This window comes from Canis lupus, chromosome X, assembly GCF_011100685.1.
Source record: "Canis lupus familiaris isolate Mischka breed German Shepherd chromosome X, alternate assembly UU_Cfam_GSD_1.0, whole genome shotgun sequence".
Taxonomy (NCBI): domain Eukaryota; kingdom Metazoa; phylum Chordata; class Mammalia; order Carnivora; family Canidae; genus Canis; species Canis lupus.
In genome coordinates, this window is record NC_049260.1 from 1056531 (window position 1) to 1072378 (window position 15848).

The 15848-nt window shown below is 48.8% G+C and overlaps 1 long non-coding RNA gene across 2 annotated transcripts in view; it reads right to left on the bottom strand.

Moving 5' to 3' along the window:
- LOC102156221 overlaps nucleotides 1–15848 on the bottom strand; it is a 52932-nt gene that overhangs the window by 23394 nt on the left and 13690 nt on the right. The window contains exons 3-5 of one of the 2 annotated variants that reach the window (XR_005386052.1): nucleotides 11485–11543; nucleotides 4806–4934; nucleotides 320–3789 (exon numbers count right to left, since the gene is read on the bottom strand). This is a non-coding gene — a long non-coding RNA (uncharacterized LOC102156221). Of the gene's footprint in view, nucleotides 1–319; nucleotides 3790–4805; nucleotides 4935–11484; nucleotides 11544–15848 lie in introns of those variants that run through there. The other variant, XR_005386051.1, reaches the window with a different exon arrangement.

Genomic DNA, 15848 nt, shown 5'->3' on the forward strand with positions numbered 1-15848 from the left:
TATATATTTGTATGTATATATGTGAATACATGTATATATATTATGCAATATATAATTATACAATCACATAAATGGATATTATGTAATGTATATATAATCATGTATTTGCATACATGTATATAGGTTATATAACAAAATTATATAATTTTTATATATATTTGTACGTATATATGTGAATACATGTGTATATATTATGCAATATATATAATTGTACAATTACATATTTATATGTATATATAGGTGTATATACATATAGGTATGTGTGTATATATAGATATGTGTATATATTTTTATTTTTATATGTGTGTATATATTGTATACACATAGAGGTACATATTTGTAAAAATTATATATATTATGTTATGTGATTACATACGAACGTCATATACAATTATATATACATAATTATATGAAAATATATTACCCATCATACCAAGTACTCTATGCAGCACATATACTGAATAATCTGTAATGCATACATAATATACATAAAAATATAAGATTTATATCCTATACTCTATATAATATGTATATCCTATGTATCGTATATTGAATGTATATATACATATAGAGTATACATGTAAAATGATGGCTAATGTCCTCATCATGTGCACTGTTATGCAATGTAAGAAATGGAACCTGGGATAGAGCTCGGGGGCCTTGAGGTGATCGGTGGTGGGTGTGCGGGCTCAGGGCTGGGTCCATACGACAGAGGTATGTTTCCGCACCTCACGGCACATTCTGATTTTGTTACTTGTCCTTCTCTATGTGTGAGCACGGCCGGTGCGATCAGCCAAGCGTCTGTTTTCTCTGTTCCACACACCCTCTTGAAGACGAATGCACTGGAGCATTTCTGCGCGGGCAGGGCATGGACGCAGGTGCCCACCCTATGGGCCCTGCGGCTGGCTCCAGGCAAGCGCACAGGTGAGCACAGGTGAGGGGGGCTCTGGGCGTCGTGAAGACTTGCGTACCCGGGCTTTAGAAGCAGGTGGGAGTGTACTAACTCCAGTTGTCTGTCTGCAGCCCGGGCTGGCTTGCGGGTTCCCTCTTCTTGCTGCAATGTGAGAGCGTTTTAACACGGGAGGAGATTTGGGTTGAAGCCTTGGGAATTCGTCCATGCCGGCCATCGTGTGCTCCGCTGTGACTGCTGAGCTAGGCGTCCACGGGTGCCCAGAGTGTGTCCCGTGCACCTGCGGCACCGACCTCACCTGGGGGCAGAAGTCTCGGCTCTGCTACATCGCAATCTGCCCTTCCGCAAGACTCCCGGAAACTGCCTCGCCAGCCTGAGAAGCCGGGACGTGTACTCTGAGGTCTGGCGCAGGTTTCTGCAAAAAGCGACCCACAGATGGGGGGAAATAGAAAACTGCCAAAACACGCACCAGGCTCCACTGTAGTTTTCAGACTCCCCATGCAAGACTGTGGATGCACACATGGGGACGAAGGATAGACGCCGATGTTTGCACTTTTGAGCTGCTCTAATACGCCAGGCCCACAAGGCAGGGGAATGTGGGAATTTTACTAACGCACGTATTGTCCGTGGCAAGTGAATATTCGGTTAATCCTGCTGGTGTGGAAGAAAAGCACCAAAGTTTCTCTTGGAGACCCTGTGGAGCCTGTCACTGGCTCCAGGTCTCCAGTCGTTTTGTCTTCCTCAACAGCGAGCAGATCTGTGATGGTCGTTTTTATGTGTCAACGTGTCCAAGCCACAGGGCTACAGAGATGTGATCAAATATCATTCCGGAGGGTTCTTTGTAAGTGTTTTATGTTATTTTCGGCACGCGGTTGGCATTGAATGCAGTGGACACTGAGTGAAGCAGATTGCCATCCACGAAGTGGATTACCATCCACCCATGAGATGGGTGGGCCTCATCTAACCAGTTGAGGGCTTTAAGAGAATGAGCAGTGACCTCCCCTGAGCGAAAGGGAATCCTGTCGGCACATGGTCTGCACACCTCAGCTGTTTCCCGCATGTCTAGTGTGCTGGTCTACCCTGAAGGTTTTGGACTTCTCAGCTCCCACTATGGCATGACCCAGTTCTTAAAAAAAAAAAAAAAAAGAAAAAGAAAAAACATCTCTGTCTTTATATGAATATGCAACCTTTCAGTTCCGTTTCTCTGGACAACCCTGACAGATGCACGATCTGAGCCTCCTTGGGGCTCACCGTAGTACAGCTAAGAGCATGATCACATATTGCAGCTCATACACAAGCACCAAATCCACCCACCCACGATTCACGAGCCCTTGCGGGATAGGAAAAAGAAAAAACAAAATGACATGGAAACATAAAAAAGCATGTTTCTCCCATCCCAGAAGGCTGTGGGCAGGTCTTCAGGGTAGGGATACCTTCAGAATGCTTCGGAAGATGTGAATCTAGGTGTTTGAGGGGACTTGCAAACATAAATGGTTATATCAATAATAAATAACAAATCACTTGCAATAACAATAACAATTAATAATAATAATAAAGAAGTCCTCATTGCTACTATGTCTAAACAAAGGAGAACAAACTATCGGATGGCAGCTGTCAGGGGGATAGTTTTGTATCATTGATATTGCGAATTCTGTGGTGGCGAATTGTGTATAGGGAGCAGTATGTGCCATGTGTTGGTACATGTGTGCGTGTATGCATGTGGTGTGGTACGTGCATGTGAGGCCGAGGACATCAATGCATGTATGTACGGACGTGTGTCTTATACCCACGTAAGCACACATGTCAGCTGAGAACGCCAGGCATCAGGCAGGTGCATCAAGGCAACCCCAACTAATTGAGACATAATTGGAGGAGCACGTGCTCAGATGTGTGCCCGTCACCCAAATACACCATGGGGCCACCGAGACTTGGTTTTCACAGTCTGAACACGCAGGTCCCCAGAGTCCCTTCCAGGTCAGACCGCCTGTCATCCTGGTGGGAAACCACAGATGGGATTTAAGTCACGAGCCATCTGCCACGGGAAGGAGCAATGTCCCTGAGGGAGCCAGCCTCCTGGAAAACACTGAGCGAGGCGTAGCAAGCCTGACGAGAGGCGACAGGGCACGCCAGGCACAGTTACCGCCAACGCCCGACACGGGATGCGGCGACTGGAGGGTAATAGACTGGGCTGCCTGCATGCATCAGTCGTGTTCACGATGCACGGTGGCCCCTAATCAGCTCCACAGAGGAGCTCAGAGGTGAGGAACAGCCCCGGTCCTGCCGCCGCTGCCGCCGCCGCTCATCACACTTGCTAACCTCTCCCCGGCTCCCTGAGCGCGGCTGCTGCGGGTGTGTGCACTAGACCGTGTTCACCAGACCGTCCTGCTTTGAGGAAAAGACATTCAGAGCTGCACGGAGATCCCGTCTGGACCAGAGTGCGCTCCAAACGAGTGTCGTCTCGAGAGAAGCAGAGGCACGGTGTGGGGCAGCAGCATCCCGTCCTTTTACCCATTTTCTCCCCCAGTATTTACACCTCTGGATTCAAAGATCTCTTTCGAACTGGAACTCTGCACGCTCCTCCTGGAGCAGGTGCATACGTAGACACACTGGGTAGCTGCACTTATTTCTTGAGGCTCTTTCTGGCACCACTTCTACGTAGACATGCATGGACCTCATTCAAATGTCAAGGTTGGAGAACCCTTCGTGGACAAGGAGAATGCCTCCCTTCGTAAAATGATTTTTTGGAAACGGCCTTTTTATTCCTTAGAGCTGCTATGCCTGGAAATGCACAGAAGATCTGGAGACTCCAGTGTAAGCCGGCCGCCTCCCCGCTCGCCGTGTCACCTTGGGCTCTGGAGATCTCTGGGGTTTTGCAGGGTCTGGTTGGGGAGACCACATGTAATCACGTGCGTGTGCTACCACAGCTGGGACTACCAACACCGGGAGTCTGACTTCTCAGAAGGAAGTCACAATCCAGTGATGGGACAGGCTGTGGCTGCTGCATTGACTCCCATGAGCTCATCCCTGGGTGCTCCCGAGCACTTATAGGGCAAGGCCATTTCCATCCCAGAAGGAAGGTCCTTTTGCTGCTAAACTTACGAGCCCTACGGGTTTTCTAACAGACGGCGAGCATGTTTCTCAATGGACTCTTAGCCCCGGCACACCAGTCGTTTCTTCATCCTGCCCCTGGTGCTATGTGAATGCGTATCCGCGCTCTTCCGCATCTCCATGTTCTTATTTTTTAAGAAAGTAGCCAGAAGAGTATTTTCCTCTCAAGGCTCTAGTGGAGAACAAGCAACTTTCTCTGTATGCATCTTATCTACAGCTCATCGATGGTGCACGTCCACCGGAGCCACTGGAGGGTGACTGAGGTGTTCTCAGCCCAGCTATGGCTCAGAACCCATTGGGCTCCGGGTGGCCTGGGTGCATGGTACACTCTCCAGGGCCCGAGTGCTACGTGCACCCAGGGACACGCTCTAACTGCTCATTTCAAAGATTTTATTTTATTTTATTTTTTATTTATTTATGATAGTCACACAGAGAGAGAGAGAGAGAGAGAGAGAGAGAGGCAGAGACACAGGCAGAGGGAGAAGCAGGCTCCATGCACTGGGAGCCCGACGTGGGATTCGATCCCGGGTCTCCAGGATCGCGCCCTGGGCCAAAGGCAGGCGCCAAACCGCTGCGCCACCCAGGGATCCCTAACTGCTCATTTCAACCTCCATCTTGGAGGCTCCACCACAGACAATGATGCCCATGACTAGCATGGTGGAGATACCTCTCTCAAGCCCCCCACAAAAACCTGTTGGGCAAGGTCAACGTGCGGGACCTGGTTTTGCACAGAGTAGCTCATACGTATGCCCACGGCACTCACTCACAAGGAAGCATGCACACTCACCGGATTCTCCAGCTCTCCATGAGCACAGATGGCACAGGTGTTGGCCTCTGCGCCTTGGGTTCACACCAACCCCATGTCCTGTGTGTTAGATGGGATTCTCCGTAAAGCAAAAGGAGCGTTCTGATTTTTCTGAAATTATAAAGGATTATCATATCAGCACAGTCATGGATGCACGATTCTTAAAATACCATGTTGTTGTCTTTCCCAAACAAATATTTGGGTTTTTTTATTCCTGTTTTTTTGGTACCACATGACCTTTAATGGGATTTCAGAAAACACATAAATTCTTATAAAGGGTCTCAATTTTAAGATTTTCATATGGGAAGACCTTCTTCCATCTATAAGGGGCACTAAGCTACAGAGGGAAGCATTGAACCAATTAAAATAGGCCCATCCTGGTTTTGTTCCCTTGGAGAGGAAAATGTAAATACATTCAGGTCATAGTCAGGAAATCCTATTAAGGGTATTTTGTTCATGTTCTGCAGCTTCACAGACGTGAGGGCACAGACACATCCTCTGCAGCCCCATTTGAGCAAGACATTTGCAAATCATCATCTGGTTTGCCTTCAGATTTTTACTCCTTTTTTTTCAAAGGTGGATTAAGAATGAAACCCTCTCTCCAAGTTCTAAATGCTCTGAATGTAATAATCAACCATAACAAAAACCATTTCTTTTAGAGGATGAAGATTTTACCGTGGATCCCTTAATGTGGATCCCTGTATGCAGCATGGCTTTGGAGCACTGCATAATTACCAAGTCAAACGCCGTGGATTGCATAAAGGGTATTAGAAATTATTATAATGGTATTTGGGGGAGACAGAGCTCATTTCCTAAAGGTCTCCCTATGTCATTCTTATTAATGATTTTTTATTTTTTATTTTATTTATTTTATTTTATTTTATTTATTTTATTTTACTATATTTTATTTTATTTTATTTTATTTTATTATTTTATTTTATTTTATTTTATTTTATTTTATTTTATTTTATTTTATTTTATTTTATTTTATATTTTTTTATTTTATTTTATTTTTTTGCCCCCTATCAATGCCAGGCAATTCAATACCATTTGGTCATTTCTTATGTCTGAGATGAAATGAAGCCAGGCGAGTTGGATTCTTCTGTTGTTTTATTTTTATTCCCCACTAGGCTTTTGGAGAGTTTTCTTTATTTTATCTGGTTTGACAGCTCCGTCAGAGTATGTCTAGGATTGGTTCCGTGTTTTTGTTTTCAGCGAGGCCTCCGATGTCACATTTTCTTCTGACAATGTCTTTGGCAGACTACATCCGTCTTCTGTCATTTCTATAATTACTGCTTCTGATCCATCTTCTGGAGGGCTGGAAGGACTGAGTGGGTCCGAAGACCCGAGGGAAGTGTGGTGGGCCTGATGCAGGGAGGGCAGGGGACAGGGTAGGGAGACACAGAGAGGCCGAGGCACGAGATCATCAGGTCTTAGAGGGTACGGTGGGGTACGCGCAGTTGTTTAGAGCCCACAGCATGCAAGCGAGTCCCTGAGCATGGAGTCATGGCGGCTCCACGTCAGTGCTTGGAGAATGATCAGAAACGGCGACTGAGCTCATCTAGTAGACTGTGATCATGGTCCAGCTGGGTGGTGGTGGCTGCCTCGGGGCTGGTGGCCACCATGATGGAGAATAGGGGGCAGACATGGAAGTATATGCCTTGGAGAGAATCGACAAAGCCTGAAAACATATTGAATATGGGGGAGGATGAGAAAGAAGAGTCAGGCACGTGCCCTGCAATTCTGCTTTGTGCATCTGGGTGATGCTGTTTATCACAATAGGGAAGGCTGGGTGCATGGAAAGAATCATGTCCCTCCGCCAAAGCTCACATGTGCAAGCCCTACTCCACCAGTGGGATGGTTTTAGGAGATGGGGCCTTGGGCAAGTCATTAGGGTCTGATGGGGGGCTGGTGGCTGCTTACTCTCCTTATAAGAAGAGAAGAACTCAATCTCTGCGTCATGTGAAGACATACAAGATGGCGGCCATGGACAAGCCAGCAAGAGCGTCCTCCCTAGAATCCAACCCTGCTGGCCCCTGGATCTCACACCTCCAGCCTCAAGAACTGCACAGAAATATATTTGTGCTGCTCGGCCCCCTGGTCTGTGGTATGTTGTCACGGCAGCCCGAGTTAAGACACCAAGGGTGGTGGACTTTGGATGTCCTCGGCTTTCTTTCAAGGAGATCCTCTTTGTCTCTGAGATGCTCCCTGCGTCCTTAACGGTGTTGGTCATGGAGGAGTTACTCAAGCATTCTGACCATCTTTTGTCCCAATTAAGTCTGTCTAAATCTATTAAAATAATTGCAGTGGGGTGCTGCCAACTGGAAGGGACTAGGATCCTGGTGCTTCTCATATTAATAACAAGACACAGGGGAGGACAAGGGATAGGATGGAGTCGTGAACCAACAGGAGGATGATTTGTCACTAGAGGACCCCAACTGGAGAGGGGACGTGGGAGATTTGTTGAAGATGCCTGATTGCCGTCAGGATTCCTCTTATAAATCACCTGCATACGACAAGTTGTCATATTTGAATGTTGAAGAGTCGGGCCGCCAGGATCCACTTAGCTGCTCATCATCCATGAGCCCCTCAAAAAGCTGCACCTGCTTTGTGGACCGGAGGTGTTGGGGGAATTTCCCAATCTTTCTCTACTGCGAAATTTCCTTGCCCCCAGACAGAGACAGAGAATCTCAGTGGGGCTGGACCCAGAATCATTTTCTTCAGCCCCGTGAGATTTACACTCTGTAAGGGGTGGTTGAAATAATTATCTGTAGACACTAACTTGTCCTCTTGTCACATCAAGCAGATAGATTAGTATGTGCTGCATGATTTGGACTGATTTCCCTACCACAGTGTCGGATGTTGCCCCTACTGGCTGTTTGGCCAGAATTCCCCAGAGATCATGCCTCATACCCAAATCCTTTGTTCAGACGTGCGTTTCCCAGGGCCGCCGTGACAAAATGCCAAAGTGGGTGCCTCTGAAAAACAATAGAAATGTATTCTCAGTTCTGATGCCTGGACACCCAAAGGTTAAGGTGCCAGTAGGGTGGTTTCCATGTGGATTCTCTGACAGAGACTCTGTTGCAGGACTCAGTGGTTTTCCAGGGTTTTTTTGCATCTCAGCTTGTGGATGCATCTCCCCAACCTGCTTAGTTGTCTTTGCCTTTTTTATAAGGACACTAGTTACAGTGGATCCAGCCCCACAATCTCATCCTAACCAGTCATGTCCACACAGAAACCTTGACACCACCTGCTTACCATAGCTCCTTCCCACCCAGGCTGTGCCTCTGAGGTCCCAGTGTGCCTCCCAAAGAGCTCACTGATGTATCTGGCGGGTGCTCTGCCAAATTTCTGGGATGTTCGGACCCACTAACAGGGTGCCCTTCTTGGTCTGGGAAAGGGTTTGATGGACCTGAGGCTTAAGTAAGGCTGCAAACATCAATTGCATTTTCATGAAATTGGATCTCTCTACTTTTTAAAAGTCACCCACAAGCATTGCTTGCAAGAGGAAGCGTTCTCAAAATATCCCTCAAAACACCCCACAAATACGTGTGAGGCTTAAGAATGCACATTTCTCCCTCTGCCCTTGTCTGGGCCGTCTCAGGCATTTCTTGTACTCACTCTTCATGACCATCTGCCCCATCTGGACCCTTTGTCCAGAACATTCTCTTCCAAATGATGCCACTTATCCTCAATCCTCCAAAGATAAAAGAGGGATAATCAACTCACTTGTGTGATGGACACATCTCAAGCCTCAATTTAGCCACCAAAGCTTTGCACACTGAGTGTGGCTTAGCGTCAGGTGGTCCTGCCACCTTGTCTCCAGCCCCTTGGCCAGCCTCACAGGGCCTCAGACATAAGCTGGGGTCGACTCAGGGCTGCCTGTCTATGGAGGGACTGGGCTTCTATCTTCTAGGCACTGAGTAGTAGAATAAAAATAGCCTTGTGCACTTGTATTGGGTCTCCCTGATTCCTTGTAACCAAATTAAGACACTGATAATATTAAATCAGCCATTTTAATCATGTGGAGATGTACTGTCAGCGGCATGGAGCATATTCACACCGTTGTGTGATCATTCCCACCATCATGCCCAGAATGTCATATTCCATTGTGTGCTCATCCACTCATCTGTTGATGGTCATTGGGTTGCTTCCACATTTCCGCTATCGTGAATCATGCTGCTCTGACCGTGGGTGTGCAAATGTCTCTCCGAGACCCCGCTTTCAGTTCCTTTGGGTCTATACCCAGAAGTGGAATTCCTACATCACAGGGTAGTTCTATTTTTAATTCTTTGAGGCACCGCCATACGGTTTTCCACAGCAGCTGAGCCATTTTACATTCCCACCAACATGCACAAGGGTTCCAATCTCTCTATATCCCTGGAAATACTTGTTATTTCCCGTTCTTCTTCGTTTGTTGTGAGAGCAGCCAAGCTCATCAAGATGCCTAATTCCAGCATCGTCCATACTGCCTGGAATCTGCACTGACCAACAACCTACACGGATACCTCCCCTGGTGTCTTCACATCAACTTGACATCTACTGTCGCAACCTGTACAACCATTGGTCTGAAATTCCCATAGAACATCTGGATGTCTCCCAGGATGAGGACAGAATGAACACTTACGAGCATCGTTTTGGTGTTTGGCTGCAGTCAGGGGATATGAGTTCTGGGGTTTTGGCCAGAGACTGTGCCCACTGATGGCTTCATCTGCTCCCCACATTTTCCCAGCATAGCTTGCACAGAAACATCAATGTGGGCAGTCCTGCCTGGTGCAATGTTGTGTGTGTGAACATGTCTTTCTTCTTCCACATTAACTAAAGATGGCGGCATTTCAGGTAGTGAGGTCGCCATGTCAGCTTGGATCTCCACGTCAGCACGGAAAACATGTAGGTCCTGCGGACACACACACCTTTGTTGGGCTAAGATCCTGGCGTTGCAGTACAACCGGGACTCCCCTGACTGGTTTAGAGGAAGAACACTGAGCCCCACTTGATTTGTATTACGTTTTGACCCCCCGAGGACTAACAAATGGTGTGTTAGCCTAATGCAACCTACTGATGGGAGAACAAATGAAATCCTCCCAAATTAAACACAGCCAATGTGCTCCTCTCTGGGTGCCAAACAAGAGTCGAAAGACCTGCTGCTTGATTTTTCAGAGAAGAGTAATTATGTTCAGGGTCTTTAGAAAGCAGGATAAATTAGTGAATTTGAGAATCAGTTGGGTAGGTGGTCCTTGGAATCGTCCATTTGTGTGGCACGTGCCACTTAATGCTTGCCCCCTACTGTGCTCTTTTTTTTTTTTTCTAATTCTATGTAGTGGCGAGTATACGATTGACATTGAAATCAGGTTGAAGTAGGTTCACTGGAGAACAGTTATAGGCCCAAGATGTGATCACAAGAAATAAGGACATCCACCCACTTGTTGCATTGGGTCCTTCCACTATGCAGGGCAGGATAATAAATCTGAACTACTAAGATGATCTGAAGGGGGTCACATTCAGGATTCTCACAGAAATACACAGTTCATGGGGTGTTTCAAGTTTCTATACCGAGTCACAGAATATGCTGGGGAAGTAAGAATGATCTCACAGAATAAATTCTAGCTACGTCAAAATCAAATCTTTCATAAAATATGCCTGCTTTTCATGGTGGGAACTGATCCTTTCATCTGCCTTTGCTTGTAGCTTAAAAATGTGTAAATTGACTTATTTTTATATATATCTTCCTACTTATCATTGGTCCTATTTTGAGGTCCAAAAGGAGGCCAAAAATAATTGGTTTCAGAAGGGGATGACTGCAGGAAAATGCCTGACCTGACATCCGTGTCTCTCATCAAAAGGAGGAAGTGCAGCTAGCCTGATTTTCCATTTGAAAGTCAGAAATTGTCTTATTTCTAAGCAGAGTGGAAGAGATGAGCTTGGCTCCAGAGCTCAAGACCATAAAAAGCCAAAGGACTCATTAAAGCTTGAATTCAGATTCATAATTCCGAGCATGCCTTTGTGAGTTCCATTTCCGGTTTCAGATCTATAAGCTCCATTTTTTTTTTTTTTGGAAGAGTGGCCTTCTCTTTCTCAAACAATATACTACCAATTGCACATTCACAAAGTTGTCAGGAAACACCAGGCTGGCTTGATTAATGGCAGCCACCGAAATGGAGCCTCCGTTATGTACGGGAGTTTGGGGCAAGCATTTAATCATCTGGACATGTGTTCGGTCCCCGTCATCTCTCTCTGTGGTGCCCAGACGGGAACGTCAGAAGAAGTGGGAGCCTCCATCCTCCCGTGGAACCAGCGGGAATGGAGGTCTGTGTTGACGGCTCTCCAGTTTAGTTCGAGGCATGTGCAAAGCCAGGGCTGTTTGGTGCATCAGTCCAGAAAAGTGAACTTCGAGTCTGCCAACCTCATTTACAACCAACACGATGCATGAGATCGCCCCCTGGAAGGTCTCTGAGTGTGAATTTGGTGCAGGGAGATATACGCATTTGGAGAGTTTTCAAGGATATTCAATGAAAAGCCAAAGAACCACGGAGACCCCACAGACGGCGGGCTTGGAAACACAGAATCTGATTTCCGAGGGCTCGGGGAGCCACCTGGAGCAGCTAGGTTTGCCTCAAGAGCGCGGAGCCCTATGCAGCCGACAAAGAACGGCTGGACTTACCCATCGGGAGCACACATGTGAAGGGTCCTCCAGGGAATCAACGAAACGCCGTCGGCCACCTGAAAAATCAAGCAATCAGAGAGTCTTTTTTATTTCCCAAGGAGACTAGAAACCACATAATAATACAATAACTGTAACGCCGAGTGACTGTGTTTGCATGGTTAGGACCAATTGGTTGATTTTTACAGATAAACCAGAATTAAGAACTCTTACCAAGAAGCAAACACTTGTCATCTATTTTGGGTAGTGGCTGGCTTTTTTCTTAAATTTATTTATTTATTTATTTATTTTGCAAAGTGGTCCTTCCATGTCCCAAATACAAGCTCTGAAGGACCAGATATGTGGTTCCTGAATATTTCCTCCTGTTCTGCAGACTGTGTCTTCCCCCTGGTGATCACTCCCGTGGCTGTGCAACGTTTTTATTTGAGGCAACCAAAAAATCAATCAATCAATCAATCAATAAAATAAGTAAATTTTAAAAAGCCATTCCTCTGCGAGTTAAAGGTTGCGGATCTCAGGTTTGAGTCTTTAATGCATTTTGAGTTAATTCGCGCCTGTGTGTGTGTGGACGGGGTGAGAACAAGGGTCCAATTTCATTATTTTGCACGTGACTATGAAGTTTTCCCAATGGTGCATGTGGAAGGGACCACCCAGAGGGGTCTGCCCAGAATATACAGCACCCCAATCCAAGAGAGCTCATCTCCTCAAAAAAACAAAAACAAAAACAAAAAAAACAAAACAAAAAACAAAAAACAAAAAAACACAACACACACACACACACAAAAACATTTTTTGAGCAATAAAATTTTTTTAAAGCAATGAAACAAAACACTATTCTTTAAGGCAATAAAGCAAAATAAACAAAATGCTTCAAATCTCCCCAGTGAGGAGCACCAGGCTGCCTGAGTCTGCAGAGCATGAGACTCTCGATCTCAGGGTGTTGAGTTCGAGTCCCATGTTGTATACAGAGAACTGAAAAATAAAACTTTTTTTTTTTAAAAAGCCTCCCCCCCCCAAAAAGAAAAGTTTTCTAGTTAGTTCAGCTTCTAAAATTGCACCATTTCCTTTGTTCCATAACAAAGGAAGGTAAAGAATCAGCTTTTAAACTGTGCATCAAGAGGGATGGTTTTGCTTAGAGTCCGTGACATGCGATGGACGTCGCTACAAATAGAGGCGGGAGGGACTGAGTCCCCACATCGGGAGGTCGGAGCCAGATGTCCAAGCTCTGAGCGCCTGCGCGTCGCTGCTAATTAGACAAAGGACTCAAGCGGGCGGAGCTGCCAACACTGGAGAACCGGTGAGCGGAGTCGCGAATGGCAGAGGTGCCCGAGCTCAGCGCGGGTGTAGCCCAACGGGGTTCACTTCTCCCAAACACCCAGAACCGAGGGAGTAATTCTCCATCATCCCCCCAGAATCCACAGCTTCCTTTTGTGTTGCCTGAAATACGCCCCGGCCTGTCAGGGCTCCTGCTCTCCGCAAACCAGGCACGGATCTGTGCACCAGGGGACGATGATCCTATTGACAGTGTGGGCCTCGGGGCGGGTAGTTACGACAAAGAAAAGGCTTCGAGAGCTTAGTAGGGGTTGAAGCTCACAGGGGATTTGGGAATGACAAGGTGCTCCGGGGGACCTGGGGAGGAGGAGTAGCACCGGATGAGCAGGTGTGCTGGGTGACACAGGGACCAGCAGGTGCACTGGGTGACCTGGGGAGGAGGAAGTGATGGGTGACCTGGGGATGAGCAGGTGCCCTGAGTGATACAGGGACCAGCAAGTCCACTGGGTGACCTGGGGATGAGTAGGTGCGCTGGGTGACACAGGGACCAGCAGGTGCATTGGGTGACCTGGGGATGAATAGGTGCCCTGGGTGACACAGGAACCAGCAAGTCCCCTGGGTGACCTGGGGATGAGCAAGTGATGGGTGACCTGGGGATGAGTAGCTGTGCTGGGTGACACAGGGACCAGCAGGTGCACTGGGTGACCTGGGGAGGAGCAGGTCATGGGTGACCCGGGGATGAGCAGGTGCCATGCGTGACACAGGGACGAGCAGGTATGCGGGATGACCTGGGAATGACTGGGTGTGCTGGGTGACCTGGGGAGGAGCAGGTGCTGGGTGATCCAGGAATGACCAGGTGTACCAGGTGACTCAGGGACAAGATGAGCAGATACTGGGTGACCTGGGGATGAGCAGGTGATGGGTAACACGGCGATGAGCAGGTGTGCTGGGTGACACAGGGACCAGCAGGTGCACTGGGTGACCTGGGGAAGAGCAGGTGCTGGGTGACCCAGGAATGAACAAGTGTACTGGGTGACACAGGAACCAGCAGGTGCACCAGGTGACCCAGGGACGAGATGAGCAGGCACTGGGTGACCTGGGGATGAGCAGGTGCGCTGGGTGATCTGGGGAGAAGCAGGTGCTGAGTGACCCAGTGACCAGCAGGTGCACCGGGTGACCCGGGGATGCGCAGGCGCTGGGTGACCCGGGGATGAGCAGGTCTGCTAGGTAACCCCAGGGAAAAGTGGGTCTGCCAGGTGACCGGGTGTGCTGGGTGACATCAGGAATCCGCCAGGGCCCCCACCCCAGGCTTCTCTGTTTCCCCAAGAACAGCAGATTGTTGAGGGCACAGGCAGGACTTAAATATTTGGTGACACCATTACTGACCTCCAGGCAAGGGACCAGGTCTCAATCACCTGCTTTTTCTTGGGGCTTTTACTCTCTCACCTGCCTCCTTCTAATTTACACCCATGTGTGCGGCCCCCGGGTCTCTGTCTTCTTTCTCGTACACACACAGACACTGATGCACACAGATGATATTTTACTGATTCCTGTTGCTTGGGGATTTTTTCAGCCTTGCATCCCTAGTTCCTAGAGCCTGCTGTATACAGTAGGTGCTGCATAAATGCTCCCTGCACGCAAGAATCCGTGCATGCATGAGTCGTCGAGGTGCCCGCCTTTGAAATCCTGCACTTGGATTCCAGTTCTTTCTCCACCACCCTCTGCACTCGTGACCTTGGGACAAGCACTGGGACATCCTGGGTGTGCGTCGGCCCACCTGCCAGATGGTGACCTCGTGACCCCGCGGGACGGTTGCGGAGGACGGATGGACAGACAGACGGATGAGAACAGAGCCCGCCCCTTGAAAACACGCGGCCGCTGGCCCATCTCGTTACCAGGGCAGGAGCCGCGGAGTCCGAGCAACGAGGTTGGAAAATCGTCTTGGCGGCGAGACGCAGAAACGTGACAAGTGCCGCCGTTTGCCTGACGTCGTTTCCGACGTGGAGGGACAGGAGCAGAGGCGGGCGGGCGCCTGAGGGCAGCCGGCCAGGGACAGGCGGATGAGCGCACGGGACTTTTAAGAAAAAGACTTAATTTTTTCAGAGCCTTTCCAGATGTGCAGCGATGGAGAAGCAGGTGCGGAGAGAAGCCCTCGTCCTCGCGGCCCTGCGAACGCCCAGTCTGCGCCGCCATCAACGTCCCCACCGGACGGGGCGCTTGCTCCCATCGATGGACACGTGGACACGTCATCCCAGACTGGCGAGGTGACATTAGGTGCCCTTGTGCCTCCTGTGGGCTCACACAGACGTCTAAGGACGTGTACTCAGGACTACGGGGCCGAACGGGGTCGTGGGGCAGGGAAAACACCGTGTGATCCCATGGGGGGCAGCTATCGTTACGTGTGCATCGACACCTGCGGGCTGGACAGCATCCAGAGGCACCCAGGTCACCCAACACAGCTGCTCCTCCCCGGGTCACCCAGTGCACCTACTGGTCCCTGTGTCACCCAGCGCACCTGCTCATCCCCACGTTACCCACCATCTGTGCTTCCCCAGGTCACCCATCACCTGCTCATCCCCAGGTCACCCATCACTTGCTCCTCAGGGCATGACCCCGGGGTCCAGAATCGAGTCCAGCATCCAGCTCCGTGTGCGAAGCCTGCTGCTCCCTCTGTCTCTCTCTGTGTCTCTCAAGAATAAATAAACATCTTAAAAAATAAATTAAAAGCGGCAGGTGTTAACGTCCAGAAGCTGGAGGTCACGGATCAAGTCCCCAGCACGTGCTGGCACCTGCACAATGTAATAAATCCAGAATAAAGAGCGTGGCTCACCCACCCAGGCCGCCCTGGGAGTTCCACAGACAGGATGTGACACGCGTGTGCGACGGTGGGTGCCACAGAGACGTCGGGAGGCTCGCGGGCGGAGCACAGGGAGCAGCGCCTTGCTCTCAGTGCAAAACGTGCATAAGGTCCAAGGGGACTTGGGTCGTAAGGGGAGCCGCAGAGGGGGGCTGGGTGATTGACAGCCCGCTGCGGCCAGATGCCAGCACACACCCCCACCCCGCCCTGGATGTCACAGGATGACTTCCGATGG